Here is an 18,938-nt window from a genome sequence, read left to right on the forward strand (position 1 = left end):
CAGTATAAATTATTATTAAATTATATATATATGTATATATATATATATATATATATATATATATATATATATATATATATATATATATATATATATATATATATATATATATACATGGAAAACGTAGAATAACAGTCACCTTATGATTCTTTAGAATTGATATTTTGTGGTGGGAAGTATGTAAATATAACAGCAAGAAACAATGGAAATATTCATAGGGAATGACTGTGATACCATCAGTTGTAAGGGTTTAGCCATATAAAAGAAAGGTAAAAAAAATAATAATAATAATAAAAACCTGCACAGTATAAAGGTAATTACTAGAGAAATGAAAAATGAACCATGGGGAACCAGCCTCTACAAATCAACACATTTTTTAGCCTATTGTATTTTTTAGCCTACATAGATTGCATTTGTGTCCTGAAGATGAACTTGCTGATGTTAAGTCCCCAACCGTGAAACAATCTAACTATAACTGTGTTTGTCCCTGATATCACTGGCATGTCACTAACCAACATTGTGCCTAGTTTACAAAACTGCGGCAAGATGCGCTGGTCTTCCCATTTCTAACATTAAATGTTGTGTATATCATGGAGGAATATAGGCTTCTGTCTCTAAAGGAGGGCCTTAATAAGTTGTGTTAAAACACCTTTAATAAAGTGGTGATGTTCGTGTCCTGGCTTAATGCACATCTACACATGATCTATAACCAATTATATTATCAACACATCTATATCATTTTACCGTTCTCTTAAAATACTTGTCTTCAACAAGCTATGAATAAATGTACTCTCGCTACTTTGTGAAGTAATCAAATTACAGAGTCTAAAACCTATTGGAAGTAGGCTAGTCACTAGTTTGGGACCGTGTCGCTCCCATCTCTTTTCCCTTTCTGTCTCTTGATTGTTTTGTTTTTTAAATCTCACTGACACTTATCTGTCACACTGTAAAGCCAGCCATAAAATGCCACACAATAAACAGAGATAAACAACAAGGAAACGGCCATCATAAAACAGATCGGGGATGTCTATACGCAACAATTAGATAATAATAATAATGAGAATAATTACATCAACGACTCATCAGGGGAACTTTCTGTTAAAGTGGAGAGCATTATTTCTGTTAATAATGGGGCTGTTGTAGCTTGTTTTGACCATTTAAAGTATTATCATGAAATACAAGTTGTAAATTAGATAGAGATAGATAGATACTTAATTCACTTTAGGCATCCAGTTGCTTAGACAACCATAACACAACAAATACACATATATCTCACATACTTAAAAATCACTCACAGAAATTTAAAGAGTTAACAATCTGTAAAGTGATTACAAAGGTCGGCAACGATCATGGTAAGGTGCTATGGTAGAGTGTGTGCAATGGTGGTAGTGCAAAACTGAACAGTGCAGGGATTGAACAGTGCAATAGCTTATTAATTAAGATTTATTTTAAGGGAGTTTGCTGATAATGAGACTACAGTACAGAGCGCTGGTGGACAACTTTGTGGAGTGGGCTGGTAAGAATCACCCCCCTGCTGATGGAGATGTGGACATGGCTGAGGAGTACAGACACCTGGTAGTTAACATCGACAGCAGGCCGAACCGGAAAATCAACAGCACTGCTGTTTACAAGAAGGGGATGAGCAGACTCTATCTCCAGAGGAAGCTGAGATCCTTCAGCGTGTGCAGCAGAAATGTTGGAGATGTTCTACCAGTCTGTTGTGGCCAGCGATCTGTTTTCCTTGTGCCAGTCAAAAGTCTCGCTGCAGCATTTTGCACCAGCTGCAGGTGAGCCAATAACACCCAGGTACAGTCAGTTGCAATAATAACTAATAACTAACGAAGCCTGCCTCCGTTATTGGCTGCAAACAGGACACATTTGAAGCTGTGATGGAGAGGAGGTCACTGAACAAACTGGATCCCCCCCCCCACCACCACCACCACCACCACACACACAGGTCCAACAGAGGAGCACCTTCTCTACAAGAGAAGCTACAAGAAATCATTCCTACCACAGGCAATACAACTTTTTAACACTTCATCACTGAGTGTTAGATAAGACTATTGCATTACTATACATCACAACTGCACTAATCGCAACTTGCACAAACATAGGTTTACGTCTTTATTAATACTATTTAAGTAGTAGTCATTTTTATTCCTAACTTGTAGATATGTTGTACATTCTCCACTTCATTTTTTTGAATATTTGTTCTTGTATTCTATCCTATTTATTATTTCATGTATATTCTGTATGTGTGCTGTGTGTCTGATATTTTGCTGCTGTAATACTGTAATTTCCCATTTTTGGGATGAATAAAATCTATCTCCACCATCTAGTGTTCAAGACAAGACATTGCAGCCCAACATTTATTTTTTGTTTATTTCAAATAAAGATTCATTTGAAACAAAAATCTTGTCTTTTAAGCCACTCTTTGCTGTCATATTTCTTTCATTGTTTGTATTGAATGTTTTTTTCAGCAGAGTTGAAGAAAAAAAAAAAAAGGTGATAGTACTGTTAGTTAAAGCAGAAGCAGTATTCAAAGGGTTAGAAGTAGAAGCAGCCCAACACTAGTAGTGGTAACATCAGTTGGCTGTGGCTCAGTGGTAGAGCCAATCGGAAGGTTCAATTCCTGGCCCTGCAGTCCCATGTGGAAGTGTCCTTGGGCAACCCCGAGATGCCCCCAATGCTGCGCCATCGGAGTGTAAATGTGTGTGAATGTTTATCTGATGAGCAGGTGGCACCTTGTACGGCAGCCTCAGCCACAGTGTACGAATGTGTGTGAATGGTTCCTGTACTGTGTAAAAGCGCTTTGAGTAGTCGTTAAGACTAGAAAAGCACTTTATAAATACAGAACATTTACATCAGAGCTATTTCAAAAAAATGTCCACTGTTTCCACTGTTGAAAAAGGGGAAAATGTGTACTGTTACTCCGGATGAATAATGATTTGACGAATTAAACACAAAGCTTTAAGTAAATCCCTTAGTTTCCCTCCAAGGGAACGGTGTATGTCTCTACAGACAGATTACCAAAAAAATTTGAATTTGTGCCGTTTTGCAGCTCTGTCGACTTTGTCGTTTCAGTGCTACAGCTTTGTGACAAAGGTATTAGTGACACAACTTCACATTATAGGCCAAATGCTTTTTAACACAAGCCACTTTGAAGTTGGGGCAATGTGTCCAGATTTAAATTAACACAATTTACAGATTAGGCTTTTTTTATTTATTTTTTTTAATAATTTTGTAAAAGTTTTTTTATCTCCACCACTTCTAATCCCTTACCCAACCTCAGGTTCTGAGGCCAAAAATGCATCCAAGCCACCTCCAGTTGGAAAAGGACATTTGGGGACACTTTTGCCATTTGGGAGGGACATTTGGGAACATTTTTTAAGTAAGGGAAGTACAGTGTTAGGGAAGCCCAAACCAGGACATTTGGCCTGTTTTTAATAGGGGGAGTGACCGTTCCCAAAAGTCCCCAAATGGACTAGCGGGTAGGGGCCCTTCCCATGGTTTCTCATGGCATTTTGTTGTCCGTTCATTCATGGATTATTATTGGACCAAATCTATGTTTCTAATTTCTTTTTTATTAGCCAGGGACAATGCACAGCTCCTTAGCAGTACCAGAGTTAGCTATAAGCTAATTTTCATCTGTAGTCCCTGGGCAGGAAACAGAGAACAACATCTCTTTCAAATTTCACAGTATTAAAACTCGCCCACTACGACAAACGACAAAAACCACAACACAAAAGCACTACTTTGACAACAAGACAACATGAAAACAACAGCAACAATACAATTTGACAACATTAAAACACCACAACAATAGTACCAACAATAAAATCACAACATTAAGACACCACTACAACAGGACTTCACTACATTAAGATTGGCTGTTTGGGTTTATGATTGATGGGAGCACGATTGGGTTGATTTCAGCCATGATTTCATCTTTAATTTATCCCTTGTGTTGTCTTCCCGTCGGCCATGAAATTGAAGTTGTCTTTCCGGGTCAAAATTGAAAATGAACTTTTTTTGGTGCTTTACCCAACGTTTTCTCTATGTTTTTAACGCTTTTCTCAACGCTTCTTTATATTCATGGTCAATAAACCTAATTTATTTGACATTTTAGCAATTTTTTTTAGTTAAAAAAAAAAGCAGAAATTATGAATTATTTTGACGATGAGTTAAGATCAGAGGATGTTGAGGGGATCACAGACTGTCAAAGTTAAGTCAGTATACGGTTTTGAAACCATTTAAACATTTTCAAATGCTATAAAATAAAAGACCCCAAATTTAATGGAAATAATCATAATTTTTTTTAAATGTTGTATGGGTTCCATACAACGTACCTACAGTTGTGCTCATAAGTTTACATACCCATGCTAAAGTTGACTAAAAAGAGGAATAAGCAATTGATCTTACAGTTTTTTCCAATTGCTAAAACACAATTTTGCAAACTAGTGTGGTTTTATCAAAATACTTAACACAATTCACAAAACCACACACCCAAACTGCAAAATACCTCATATATCCTGCAAAATGAAGCACTGCAACCAAAACTACAGATATAGCATTATCAAAATCAAACTTTTGCACCACATGGCACGCACTTCATTCATATTACCAGATTTTTGTCTAACCAACTACACACTGTTGTACATAATGAAAAGCACTCTCATCTTTAGTACGCTGTGTCATAATACTAAATTAGTCGAAAATTCGTCGAAAATTCGTCAGATTGTTCACATGCACAGACCTTATCATGGTCATTGCATTTCTGTGCGTGTTTTTTTTATTTTTATTCTTATGTATGTGTGATATATGTGTGTATGTGTTTGTTGTGTTACAGTAAGGTTGTGTAAGCTACTGGATCCTAAAATTTCTTTCGGGATGAATAAAGTATCTATCTATCTATCTATCTATCTATCTATCTATCTATCTATCTATCTATCTATCTATCTATCTATCTATCTATCTATCTATCTGCAGATACACACACATGATGTTGAAACATTTATGTTTTAATTTTGAACTAAACAATTCAGTGCAAGATATGCACAGCAGATATATTTACATGGGACTGAGCAGAGATATGCTCACAACAAACAGTAAACTGAAAAAGAAAATTGCAGAAAAAATATAGAGAAAAAAAAGAGGTGCTCACATGTGGTCTTTTTATACTGCTTACTTCCTGATTGAAGTGGTAACAATAAAGCATTGAGGTGTTTGGCCAGGTGGCGCATATGCTGGCCAATTAGCTCATGTAGTGTCATTTTGAATGGCAGTGTTTAGAAATGGCAAACATGTGACTTTATGTCAGATTGTTGTGTCTTATGCAGAGAACCGTGTTCAGTGCATTTAAAAAGTGCCATTTCGAATTGCAAAATATGTGTAAAGCAGAAAATGTGTTTAGACTTTTGGAGACTTGAGAAGAGGTTTTGCTCTCTGTGTGTCAGTTTAAATAATTGTGCTATGCATGTCATTTTAGTGTGTTAGCAACTGGAAAAAACTGTAACAGGAAAAAAATAGGAAAAATCCAACCTTTAAGGACACCAATTTTCTTTGTGAATGAATAATGTATTGTAAATAAATAAATATTCTTCCTTAAAATACAGGGGCATAAGTGTACATACCCCTATGTTAAATTCCACTAGACGCAGGCAGATTTTTATTTTTAAAGGCCAGTTATTTCATAGATTCAGGATACTATGCATCCTGATAAAGTTCCCTTGGCCTTTGGAATTAAAATAGCCCCCCCCACATCATCACATACCCTTCACCATACCTAGAGATTGGCATGGTTTTATTTCAGTTAGCCTAATAGCTGGTTTGATTTGCATTGAGAGATTAGCTTATGGAAAGTACCCCATGCCAATCTCCAGGTGGTATGTATACTTATGCCCCCTGTATTTTAAGGAAGAACATTTATATATTTACGATACATTATTCATTCACAAAGAAAATTGGTGTCCCTAAAAGGTTGGATTTTTCCAATTTTTTTTTATATTAAGGCATTAAGAGTTCCAAAAGATGATTTTTTACTCCTCTTTTTAGTCAATTTTAGCATGGGTATGTAAACTTATGAGCACTGAGAACTGAGAACTGTATATCCATGCATCCATGTTATTTTTGGGCAATTCGTTTGAAAGAAACCCATATTTCTGATGTTAAAAACTTTGAAAGACAGGGTCAAATTTGACCCGAGGACAACACAAGGGATATAACCCATCAAAATTATTACATCATCTGATCGCGCTTGGTACCGAGTCCCAATACTTCTCTAACAGAGAAGACTGAGCCGTCCAACTTGGTAGATCTGTGCTGCACTGCACACAGTCTCCTCGGTCGGTCGTCCTAGTTCTCCTCCCAGTGGCTGAACGCAGTGATGTGTGTACTCAAGCTGCTTGAGAGGAACTGGTGCTGGACGTTACTGTCCATGTCTACCCACTGAGTTGTTGGAGGACTAAACCAATTTGTTCTCACACACAGAACTAAAAAGCTGAAAATAAAGTTTGGAATTGAAATGCCACCAGTCTGAATTTGTATTATTTCAATTCACGATCTCCGATGGATAGATAGATATAATTGTCCCGCGAGGGAGAAGTTGATACTTTCAGTAAATCCAAATTATGTTTATGAGTGTGGTGGTCACAGACACACAACTGAAGGTTCAAGCTACACACACCACATGTTCAGTTGTTTAAAGTTGCAGTCACATTATGGTACATAAAAGAAAATAAAAGTTTGTTTGGTTTGAAATGACTTCATTAGCACCTAGATAATCCACTGGTTTACCACACAGTTGACATTGTTTGTCCTGATGCAATTTTAGATTCTTTAATTTCTCTTTCTCTTTGATTTACCTGGCTGCAGTTCTCTTCCTGGTGAACCAAAGATGGGGCAGAGGTCTTGGACCTTTCCAAAAGATTCTTCCTGCAAGTTGTAGTTAGTGTTCATGTTGTCCTCCCCTCTGTGTGTTTATTGGTTTGGACAGTTGTTATATAAGTGTCCCTCACGTCTCATTTGCCTTATTTACTTGTGAATCCTTGTTCTGGGGGAAATAAACCCAACCTTTTCAACTTTAAAGGTCCAGTATGTAACGTGTTTAGTTGTTCATTATCAAAATCGGTGTTGCCCGTTCACAAACTTGTCCTTTTTCATGAATATTTACCTCCACCATCAATTCCAAGTATTCCTTTTGGCTTGAAATTTTACGTTTGCATTCACATGAACTGCGCCATCTTGAAATACATTAGCCGGTAAGGGACATACAGGACATACTGCTCCACCTTTGCATTTTCGCTGTCACATGATAAACTCCCAGGTGCTGCTAATGCTTGCCCCGGCAAGTTTGAAGAAGGAAACATTAAAAATCCAAATTTCAGGAACAGGAGTCTTCTTCTTCTTCGCCCAGAAAAAGAATAAGGATATTGAAAAGAGCAAGAGACCGGCTTTTTGAAGTGTGAAGGCTACCGTAGCTGTAATACGTACTTTAAACTGCGTGGTGCGAGTGAGTTGATTGCGATATATGATCTCAACGCTAGATGGGAGAAATTCCTACACATTGGACCTTTAAACCTGTGTTCCTGTGTTCCTTGACTGCTTGGTCCAAGACAATGAGTCAGCCTACATATCATGAAAACCTATAAATACTTAAACCCTAGTGGTTTACAGCTCTAAATTTAACGATCACAAAACCACATTTTTATTTAATTTTAATGTTATCATTCATTTCTTTAATCATGTATATCAGAAGACAATTTGAATATCCTATTCCTGGTGCTGTTGTTAATTATTATTGACTATCCATGCCTAATGGTAGAGTACAAGGCCACGTACAGTATGTGTCTTTGTTGCTATATTGAAAGAGATTTAGACTTTGTTCCAGTAAACAGACTGTCACCACTGACAGGGTCCCTGAGTACGCAACTGCAGTCACATTTCACACAAATATACCGTGAAGGCTGCAGTTGCCTCACCGATTGGTTACATAATATGTAATTCAACATGTTTTCTGCCTATTTCTGAAGGACTAATATGACAGACATGCAGCCTGAAATACATTTAAGCATGTAACTAGATCAATAGAGAGAAACAATGTTGGATTACATAATCAGTGTGTGTGCATGAGTGTGTGAATGGAGCCGAGTGGGTGTGTGTATGCGTTATACGGTATACATGCATAAAAGACAACTTTAAACAGGATTTTGTAACGCAACCTGAAACGTCTATGAAATAATTAGCATGGTTGACACAAACCACACGGCCTGTGGACACATTCAGAGAGCAATCATTACTGAGGATTAACAGCCAGCCAGGGTCAGATTAGGCTGGCTAGTCTTTTAACAAGGCTGTTTGGATGTAAACAAGCTGGTGTCAGTAGTTTGAAAACAGACAGTAAATACAAAGTCATCCCCAGCAACCTCATCAAAAACTGGGGCAGCAGTGTTTCCAAATGTCTCCGTTTTTAGGGGCACGGAAAACGCCGAAGTAGTGTGGATGCGAGGTGTAAATGTAGCAAAAGATATTCGTTTTTAAAACAAAACCAAGTAGTGTAGATGTAGCCTAAGGGGTTTTCTGTAGTTTTGTCCCCCGTGTTTAAAACAGCAGCTGTAGTGGAGCGTCCCAGTTTGACGCGCAGCGGTGCCCCAGTGAAAGCGCCAGTATGGGAACGTAGTTTGGTTTGAATTCACAACGGGACTACTCTGCATGTTGAAAAATGATGCCACAGGGGCAAGGGTGTAACTTTGGTTTGAGAAGTTTTTTTTGGGGGCAAAACATGGGGTCTGAGGTGGGTCCTATGCATAAACAAATCTTTCAAATCTTTTGAATCCCATTCCCTGCATTTCAACATACATTTAGCGGCTATGGTGATACAAAATCCAGGAAATAATTAAGTTTATCGTAGTGAATAGTTCTTAACTGTGTATAAGAAAAAGATGTCTTACTTTCTTTATTGTTTAAAATAGGGGCAGATCACTGAGACCTAAATAAAATAAAGTTATTTTAAACAGGATTTAAAAAAGTGTGTGTGTGTGTGTGGACCTATCACAGTGGTACCCAGAGTGTTAAAAAGTGACGCCAAGGGGTCCTGACCAAACTGCTATATTTGACGAGTTGGGAGTGAGAATGTGTTGGAAGAAGAGTGATCAGAATCGAAACAGCAGAGATATCCGGACTTTTAGTCCTGTATGTGTCAAACTCCAAAAACACTAGGTGCTGCATTTCCCATAATGCAACACAATAGCCTCTCATGTTTGAGTTTGACTGCCTAGGACTCCATGTTCAGTTTGAAACTGTCTGTCAAGCCCGAGCTGAGATACCCTGACGACCAGAGACCTTTTAGACGTACCTGTAGACCTACTTTAATTGACTATTTCCATGTTATGCCTCTTTTAACTTCTACTTACTTAAATGCGAAACACATAAGTGTATAAAATAGGATGCATTACCCACCTTCACCCACTACAACATTCATTTACTGCTTATCTATCAATACATCAATAATCCAATAAGATATACGTAGATAAGATATACTTTATTGTCCCCGAAGGGATATTTATTTTGGACAGCTTTACAAAGACAACACAAAATACAGAAAATAAGCATCTCTCAACACATACTCTCATACGACACAAAACATGCTTTCATATACACTAGACAGGTACCTATATACAGTAAGCACATTAACTACTCCTTTCACTGGCATTTTTAATTGAACAACCCTGTCGGTTGCATTCTCCGCAATAACTGTAGCACAGCCTACTGAGATATTGCACAACTAACGTATTGCCCACCCACAATAGCCTACGTATTACACAAATGACCCAATGCACTGACATAATGCGCAACCCAAATAGCCTAAGTATTACACAACTAACATATTGCACAACCCCAATAGCCTACGAATTGCACAACTAGCATATTGCACAACCCCAATAGTCTACATATTGCACAAATGACATAATGCACAACCCAAATAGCCTACATATCATATATAATATGATAATATAACAATGACAGTGGCTATTCTACACAATAAGTACTTGTTTTAATACTTAGAGTTGATTTTGTTGCTAGTCCTTCCGCACTTTTACTAAGGTCAATATTTTGAATGCAGAGCTTTTATATAACAGAGAATTTTTATTGTGTTGTATTTTCACTTAAGGTACATTATTTGAATACATCTTCCACCCCTGTGTATTTCTTATTTGGTGTAACAGTGCATTATGCTCATTTGAGTTTTGTCATCAAATGTGCACGCTGAGGCAAAGGGAAGAGTTACCACTTCAGAACTTTAATACATATTGGGTTTTAAGAAGGTCAGAACAAAAATGGAAAATAAATAGTGGATTTTGCAACCACTATCATTATTTTTTACACACACAGCAGTGAGGTCAGCATGAGGATGCAAAGCCAGTTTCCCTCCTGATGACATTCATCCCTGCGGAAGGCATCACAAATGGAAAAGAAACTGCTTTTCGAACAATAACCAGTAACAGAAAATAAATGATTTCAAACAATTACCAAGCATGTGTGATATACATTCCAGAAAGAGGCATGCTACTGTACATAAACTATATGCAGCACACACTCACATACACCCTACCATTTTTCATTTCCCCCTACAATGATAAGGCCTGGGCGCAGCACCCAAGCCGTTTTGGCCACAACCTAAGCCGAATAAATGTTAAATCATCAAAACTAAGCATCAAAACTAACTAAATGCCTTTTCTCAGATCTAATTGATTGTAGTTGGTCCCCAGTGGACTTCTTTAGCAAGTTTAGTCTTCAAGCTTTTTTTTAGTATCATTTATTTAATATCTTGTCGAGCTTTTCCAACATTTCAGACACAGATATGGTAATAATAATGGTCCAAAATGATGTGAAATTGCATATTTCTTTTATTAAAAAAAAAAAAAAAACACATTTTCTTGAGGGAGGACCCCTAAACCATTTTGCCAAACACATGCACCTAAGTCTTCCACACAACTAGGGAAAACACTGCATATACAGCATACATTCCCTACCAAATTCAAGCCATTCTGGAGCAACGAGGCTTCTCTCTTGGCATTCACCGCGTGCCTTAATTGACTGATTTGAAATCAAGGTCCACTGTGAACACTGAGAGAGGACGCCCAGAGTCTCAGAGGAAGACAGAGACAATAACCTTGAGGAAGAAAGTCCCGCGGTTAAACCTACTATAGATGTTTTGTATTCCTACAGACTGTGAATATAGCCCCGAGTTACACTTTTAACTGAATTGCAAATATGTGTACAGCATTAACTGTCAGTTTGTCTCTTGTCTGTATTTCTGCAATTCTGGAGTACTGTCACGGCCGCCTCACTGTCATCTTTAAAGGAAATGCCTTTTAATGTACATATTACATACACATATTAAAAAAAAGGTGAACAAATGGAGAAAAAAACAAATGTCTATGCTTTGTTGTTTAATTTAATTATTTCAAAACACACTTCTTTGCTGACAATATTTAAAGGTCACACACATACCTGCTGATCAGCTTTCTTCCGCTCTATACTTTATGGCAGCCATCGACTGTTTACAACTGCCTGTCCTGTTAGACAGTATTCAGATGTTTAAAAAAAACAACAATGCACAAACGCAGATAATATTCAATCTCTCTTTTTCCGTGACAAGTCAAGGACACAAGAAGCAGGCAGCCATTACAGAGTGGAGCCAATGCAGGCTGCAGGGATCTAAATGAGGCTAAGACCAGATTTTGATGGAGTCTCATCAGAACGTAAACAGACGGAAACCTGAGCATCTGAATCGCGTCATCATGGTGAGAAATACGACTTTAACGCACTAAAGTGTGCAAAAAAGGCCTTTTTTTCCCCTTCGTCTTTTATTGTGCCAAATGGTGACACACTGTCATTTCCCTCATGAAAAATGCAACTGAAATGGTATTATCTATTCACAATGATGATATTAAAATGTTATTATGGTATAATTAAACAGTGAAAATGACATAGGCTAGAGGTAGTGTAAAAAAAAAAAAATCTATTTATATGCATTCTAGAAGCACGCAGACGCAGTACTGTAAACACACCACTGAGTATAGGCTACACATTGTCCCTGCTGGAATATTTTACAGATTATCAAATATATATGTATATATACATATATATCATAAACTAACAATAAGGTCACAATAAACTCAATTTTGACAAGCGCAGACACTCAAAATGTCCCTTTAGGAGTGTTATATAAGCGTGTTTTTTTTTTGTTTTTTTACGTTACCCCTCCCGACATTATATGGAGCAGATTATTACAGTATCTAGGCCGTGCCGTGCAGCATTAGCCTATATGATCCACCAAAGCCTGACAACCGCATTCCACATTCTGTCAGACAATAAAAATACACAATATGCACTTTATTATTATTATTATTTTACGCACAAAGGCAGCCGCTTATTAAGAGATATATCGTTTAAAATAAGAAGAATAAATTGCCTAAATGTGAAGAGCGTCGACCTCTGCAGAGGAACACGGAGCTGCTATAGTCTCCTTGTCGCATTATCTCCTCCAGCAGGATCCATCATCCCGAAGCCTTTACATCCTCCCTCTCCGGCTCGTCTCTCCTCTTCTCTCCAAATCCTTTTCATGCGGGACACACACACACACAAAAGATTTCACATAAAAAAAATAAAAATAAACTTTTTAGTGTTATCTTCCCCACTCCCTGGAGAGTGATAAAAATGATCTTGGTTAATTGGTTTAATGTTCGAGACGAATTTGTCAAATGAAATCAAAGTGTTGGGATTCATCCTCCCGGACAGTGCGGAGGAGCGGGCGGCGGATTACGCACGGGAGAAGGCTGGGGCGTGCTGACGTCACCATGCAGACAGATGCTCTCTCTCTTTCTCTCTCTCTCTCTCTCTCTCTCTCTCTCTCTCTCTCTCTCTCTCTCTCTCTCTCATCGCCACCACCACCACCCCTCCCCCTCTTTGCCCTTGAGACCGGGATAGGCCTCCTGCGGGGAGGATGCTGCCATTTGGCTCTGTCACTTTGCTCTGTTCCCCAATATTCAGCTGTTCGATTTGAAAACAGCACAATTATTGTTAGAAAGAAAATGTATATTACATTTGTCACAGCCACGGTGGTGATTGTATAATGTTTTTATCTTGTGTGTGTGTGTGTGTGTGCGCGCGTGTGTGTCATCAGGGCAAAATGTGATACTGGAGACAACTAACGGGAACTGTAAATCTGGAATCTGCCTGTCTTTTTATTTGTCTGTCTGTCTGTCTGTCTGTCTGTCTGTGCACATATTTTGTCACGGCGATAGCAAGATGCAGTCGCCAAACTTTACAGCTGTGTAGTTGAGATCAAAATAAATGCCGAGTTCGAAGATGGGTGTGAGCAATACAAGGGCGCCGGAAGTACGGATGTAGGAAGTAGGGAAGGGCTCTTAGCCTCCCCACACACACACACACACACACACACTTTCTACCTGCTCTGCTGTGCAGCATGCCTGAGGACAACCATTGTTACCTGGCAACCACAACCATGTGACATTTATTTTTGAGTGATGCCTCAAGCTCATTTGCATTATGTGCACAACCTAAAGCTATAGTGCGTAGTTTCTGTCGCCCGCATGAGGAATTCTAAGTAATGACAACAACACTGATGATGATACAAGCCTTCCGTGATCGCGCACGCGCAGCCACTTAGCTTTTAAGAAAACTGAACGAACTACATAGTCAGTGACAACAAATCTTTCAACTTAACTGGACAAAATTATTTCAATCCAAAAAGTGATTTGTGATTTTCACCACTAGTAGTGGACTAGTCGCATTAGTCTCGTTTTGTCAGACCATCCACATGCTGTGGAGCAGAGGAGGGTCTGGCTAGTCCACATAGCATTCCGGGATGGGAGAAAAACGTGCTCTGGTTTAATGGCATTTCTTTAAACCAATCAGAATCGTCATGAGCGGCGCTAAGCTCAGCACGGAGCAAAATAGTCGTGCGAGAGAAAACTCAGATTGGACAGATAGTCTAGCTAGCTGTCTCAATTTACCACGCAGAGATCTGAGGAGCAGTTAACCATAGTCCTCGTAAATCTACCGGAGTTAAAATTCCAACACAAAGAAAGCGGAAGGAAACGGAAATACACGCATCCGGCGGGAATTTCCTGCGGCACCGGAGCAATCGTGGGAGTGGAACGTCAAGGATGTAGACTAAGTCACATTTACAACCAAAGGCAAAACTCCATCCCAGTTTTCTGTTTGATATGTGTTTCATTTGACAGACTGTAACATGGCAGCACCTCCCCACTAACAGTATTTGATGATGCCTTAATTGCTTCCACACTTCTTTTTTTTCTACACGGACACTCTGCTGCTGTCCTTCCACTCTTTTAGGAGTTCTGCCAGATCTTGTGAATGTAACACATTTCCTGTAAGAGGACATTTCAGCAGAAATTGCTTCGGGAACGGATCTATTCAGACCTTTTGAGGGTGAAAGCAGTCTTTGAGAGCTGTGATGCTTCATGAAATGAGTGAACTGCGCTAGGACTGGGAGTCAATCCAGCACGGAAATGATGGAGTGGTTTCTTCGACTGCAGGACTGTGTCCCAATTATAAACCCAGAACAGAAGAATACTTAGTTCACACATCTATTGCATGAGACAGGTGCGTCGGAGAGGACTGTGAAAACAAACTCCCGCACCAGTCAGTCTTGCAAAAATACACTTATTTGCGACGTTTCGTTTTTTGCAGTTCATCAGGTGAAATTTTGCCAAAATGTTGAAAATAAATGTGTTTTTGCAAGATGCGCGAGAGTTTGTTAACAACACGGATAAACCCATTATTTAAACACGATGTGCTTCCTGTCACATCCTGTCATTTCAACAGACAGAGTCAGTTATATGGGTACATTTCTGTTCAAGCTGAACTTGTTTTACATCATTGCTTCCCAAATGCAGTCAAAAATAAGTTGTGTTTTGGGAGCAGGGCCAGAGAGGAGCAGATCGGAAAGTTCAATGGCACTTCAATGTACCATCACTTCTCTGATGTGTCACCAAACACATCCATCAGATGGAAGGCTGGAGCAGCAATTCTGACATGCACATTCACATGCATTTTCTCTCTCATTCCTTCTCGCTCTAAGAAAGAATACACTGGCTCCCTGGGCCATTTTTCTGCAGAACATTACACTAAGTTGTCATTTTGATACTTTAAGTACATTAAATACTCCTTTGCTTTTACATACAGTAATTAAGATTTTAAATATTTGACTTTACTTGTAACGGAGCATTTCAACATTGTTGAAATTGGTACTTTTTCTTAAAAGTATAATATGCAGGATTTCCACTTACAGTAAAAACAACGTATAGACTGATGCAAAAGTAATCCCTCCCAATCATCACTTATGACCCACTTGAAGTGTGCGGTGGTGTCTGAATCTGCAGATACCCTCCTCTCTGCCTGGATTTTGTCTTTTCTTCTTATTTTCCTGAGTCGGGACGTTTATGGGGGTGAAAAAAGAGCCTTTGCGCCCCACGTGGGTGTGTCACCCCCAGCCAATAACAGCATGCAGGGTGGTGCAGCCTGTTCTCTTTCCCAGCCACCGCCTTCTCACGCCCCTCGGCGTCTGATGATATTTTTGTGCTTTAGAATGTAGCTGCTGTGAAACAATCAGATAACAAAGTTGTATCCCTCTGATTCATTGCTTTGTTCTTGCTAACGCTGCTCCCTCTTTTCATTCACTCTCTAGCTTGCTTAACCACCACTACTACCACTACTACTCTCTCTCTCTCTCTCTCTCTCTCTCTGTTTTCCCATATGAACTCCGGACAATGTCAGGAGAACCCAGAGTTTCCCCTTCGCACATGTAGCCGACAGCAGGAGATAGTCTGTGTCAGTGTCGCTCCTTTAGAAGTTCCCAAACTTCGTTGACTCTCCAGATAGACTTTTTCATTGCTGTCTTTGTGTAAATAACCCTTTTTCTTCACCCCTTGTCAGAAAAGCAATCATAATTCTTTATGACAAGTTTTATGTGTCACAGGTTAAAAACATGTCCATGTCCATATTAACCTAGGCCAGGAATGAGCTGTGGGCCCCCTTTTGGGCCCCTGTTTGAGATTATTTGGTAAAGCACACATTTATTTACACCATGTACCTTTCGACATACAGCTCCTCTACAAGACAAATGTGCAATGAATCAAATTATCATGACTGACAGACAATAAGTATGGGCCCCTAGACACTCAGGGCTCCCAGAACCGTTGCCTTGGAGAGAATATTTGTGATAACATTATTAGATCATGAAATACTAAGAAAAAAATAATTAACATGTGAATAGTGCTGGACTTCATATCTAATTTGCACACAGCATCTAGCAGCTACAGCAGATGCAATTATGTACATGAACATAAGAGGGCAGTCTTTCATTCGTGGAATGACAAAACATGAGAAGCACCAAACTTCATATCATCACAACATCTCTTCTAATGATGCTAATTCCAACAGAAGAGTGACTATCAACAGCGTTACATTTCACATATACATTTTAAAATAAATAAATTATAGGCTAAATATCACCCAGGTGAAAAAATACGTTTTGAGACATTACATTGTCCATATATTGTTTCACCCTCTGAGTTTGACTCTCAGTTTTGGCGTTAAGTGTTGATTATAAACCGTCATCCGAATCATCAGGTGCTCACTGTTTCATCTCGTACTTCAGTTTGTGTTCATGGTGCAGGTGTCCTATGACCCTGCTCGCTCCCTTCCTTCTGTTAATCTGATGTCTAATTGGCTAAATAGAGCAGATGAAGCTAAGACCAGGAATAGGACTACATCCCCCCCCCAAAGTGGGGCAAGGGGAGTGACAAAGTGTAAGGTTAGTACAACGTGACCAAGTTATGGAAATATTATATTATATTACATAGCATGTTGTGGCAATCTGACCACAAAAAAGAAATGCCACTGGAGGGAATTTGAAACCATTTCCATCGCTTGCTGCTGCAAATAATGAGGTCCGCCATCGTCTTAAGGGTAATCCTTTATTTTGGAAGGGCATTTCAAAACACCTACAAAATGACTGACTGTGAAAGATTAACGACGAGCGGACGAGATCTAAAAACATCACTGGCACACAGCTGAGGTTGAAAAACTGTGTGGCTTCCCAGATCCTAATTCCTCAATCCCCTTCTCACCTGTGATTCCCTTTCTAACCTCTGATTAGCACACATACACACTGGTGCGCAGGTGACACACAAACATACCACACACACACACACACACACACACACACACACACACACACACACACACACACACACACACACACACACACACACACACACACACACACACACACACACACACACACACACTATACACCTAATACATACATGCAGCACATGTCCACATTGGCCACAACATAGCCTAATAGCTTTATCCATCCAAGAACTCACATTATATTCACATTTTGCTCATTTGACAGTCCCAGTTTTACATAAACTTTTCAGACAGTCAGTGTCAATTGAAATGACAATAAAATAATTTCCAGTACACTGGCAACTTTTATTTTTGTGTGAAAGAGACTTACAAGTCCTTAGGAAACATACATCTCATCTTACTTGCATTGCCTAACAGCCTAAATTTGCTGTGCAGCTCAACTTGAAAACCATAGGAATCTCACAGGTGACACTGAGCGAGAAATCATATCTTAAGAGCTAAAATTAAATGTATGAAGTGGGGGAAAGCTGTATGGGGGTGGGTTTCTGTTCTATAGAAGCTCTCCAAATGTCTATTGGCCCTTTGTTCTGCCATTTAAATATTACAGTGATCGACCAAATGAGGTGTTGTAACTGAACAAATCTAAGAATACTAAGTGTAATTTTTATTTTACTATTGTGGTTTAGATATTGTGGGTATTTTATGTTTCACTGTATTGTTGTTTGTCTTGTCTTTATGTGTGTCTGCTGGCTGTACAAATAATTGCCCCTTGGGGATAATAAAGTTACCTTGACCTTGACCTTGAACCGACAGCCATGATATCACCTCTGTGAGGTTGTACTGATGCACAGTGATGCTTTGAGCTAAATGCTAACACCAGAATGCTAACATTCTCACATACTAACATGTTGTTGTTATTAAGCAGGTATGATGTTCACAAAGTCCGCCATCATTATTGTGTTAACATGCTGAAAAATGTGTGGCAGTACACCAAAGTACATTTTGACCTGATGATGGCATTAGATGACAAGTCAGAGATTACCAAAGTGATTACATTTTTTTCCTGAGGGGAACATGAATGTCTGTACTTAATTTCATTGCAATTCATCAAATAGTTTAGATCAGAGATCTTCAACAGGGGATCCGGGACCCCTAGGGGGTCCTCAGAGTCAAATTGTTGTCCATTTCTTTCAAAGTATTTTCATAAATGAAAATGTCTTCACATAATTCTAATATATTATTAGCACATATAATATCCCCACTGCTTACTGGCCTATTAAGGTAGTCACAAAAGTAGCCATCCGCAGATACAGTTCATCCTAAGGATTCACTGTGCCACATGTATGTTTAACATTAAAACATGATTATTAAAATCATGCCAACAATTAGTAAGCTATTTTAATAGGTCAGTATTCTATGCAAAAAGCGTATGTATAAAGGCTTCAGGCTGCCCTGCATGTTATTGCAGTACCAGTTTAATATGCAACATAATGTTATAAAAATATACTGTATGTAGTAGGAGGTTCCTGCTCCATCTGTCTTTCAGTTAAGGGGTCCTTGGCTTAAAAAACGTTGAAGACTCCTGGTTGAGATAGCTCACTTAAAGACACAAATGTCAACCTCATGGTGAGAGAAAAAGCCAGGGGATCCCCAAAGTCATTAGGATCCATCCTCTGAGGACCAGGAATGCCTGTAACAAATGTTGTGCCAATCCAATCTGTAAATGTCATTTT

Source organism: Perca fluviatilis, chromosome 11, assembly GCF_010015445.1.
Source record: "Perca fluviatilis chromosome 11, GENO_Pfluv_1.0, whole genome shotgun sequence".
Taxonomy (NCBI): Eukaryota; Metazoa; Chordata; class Actinopteri; order Perciformes; family Percidae; genus Perca; species Perca fluviatilis.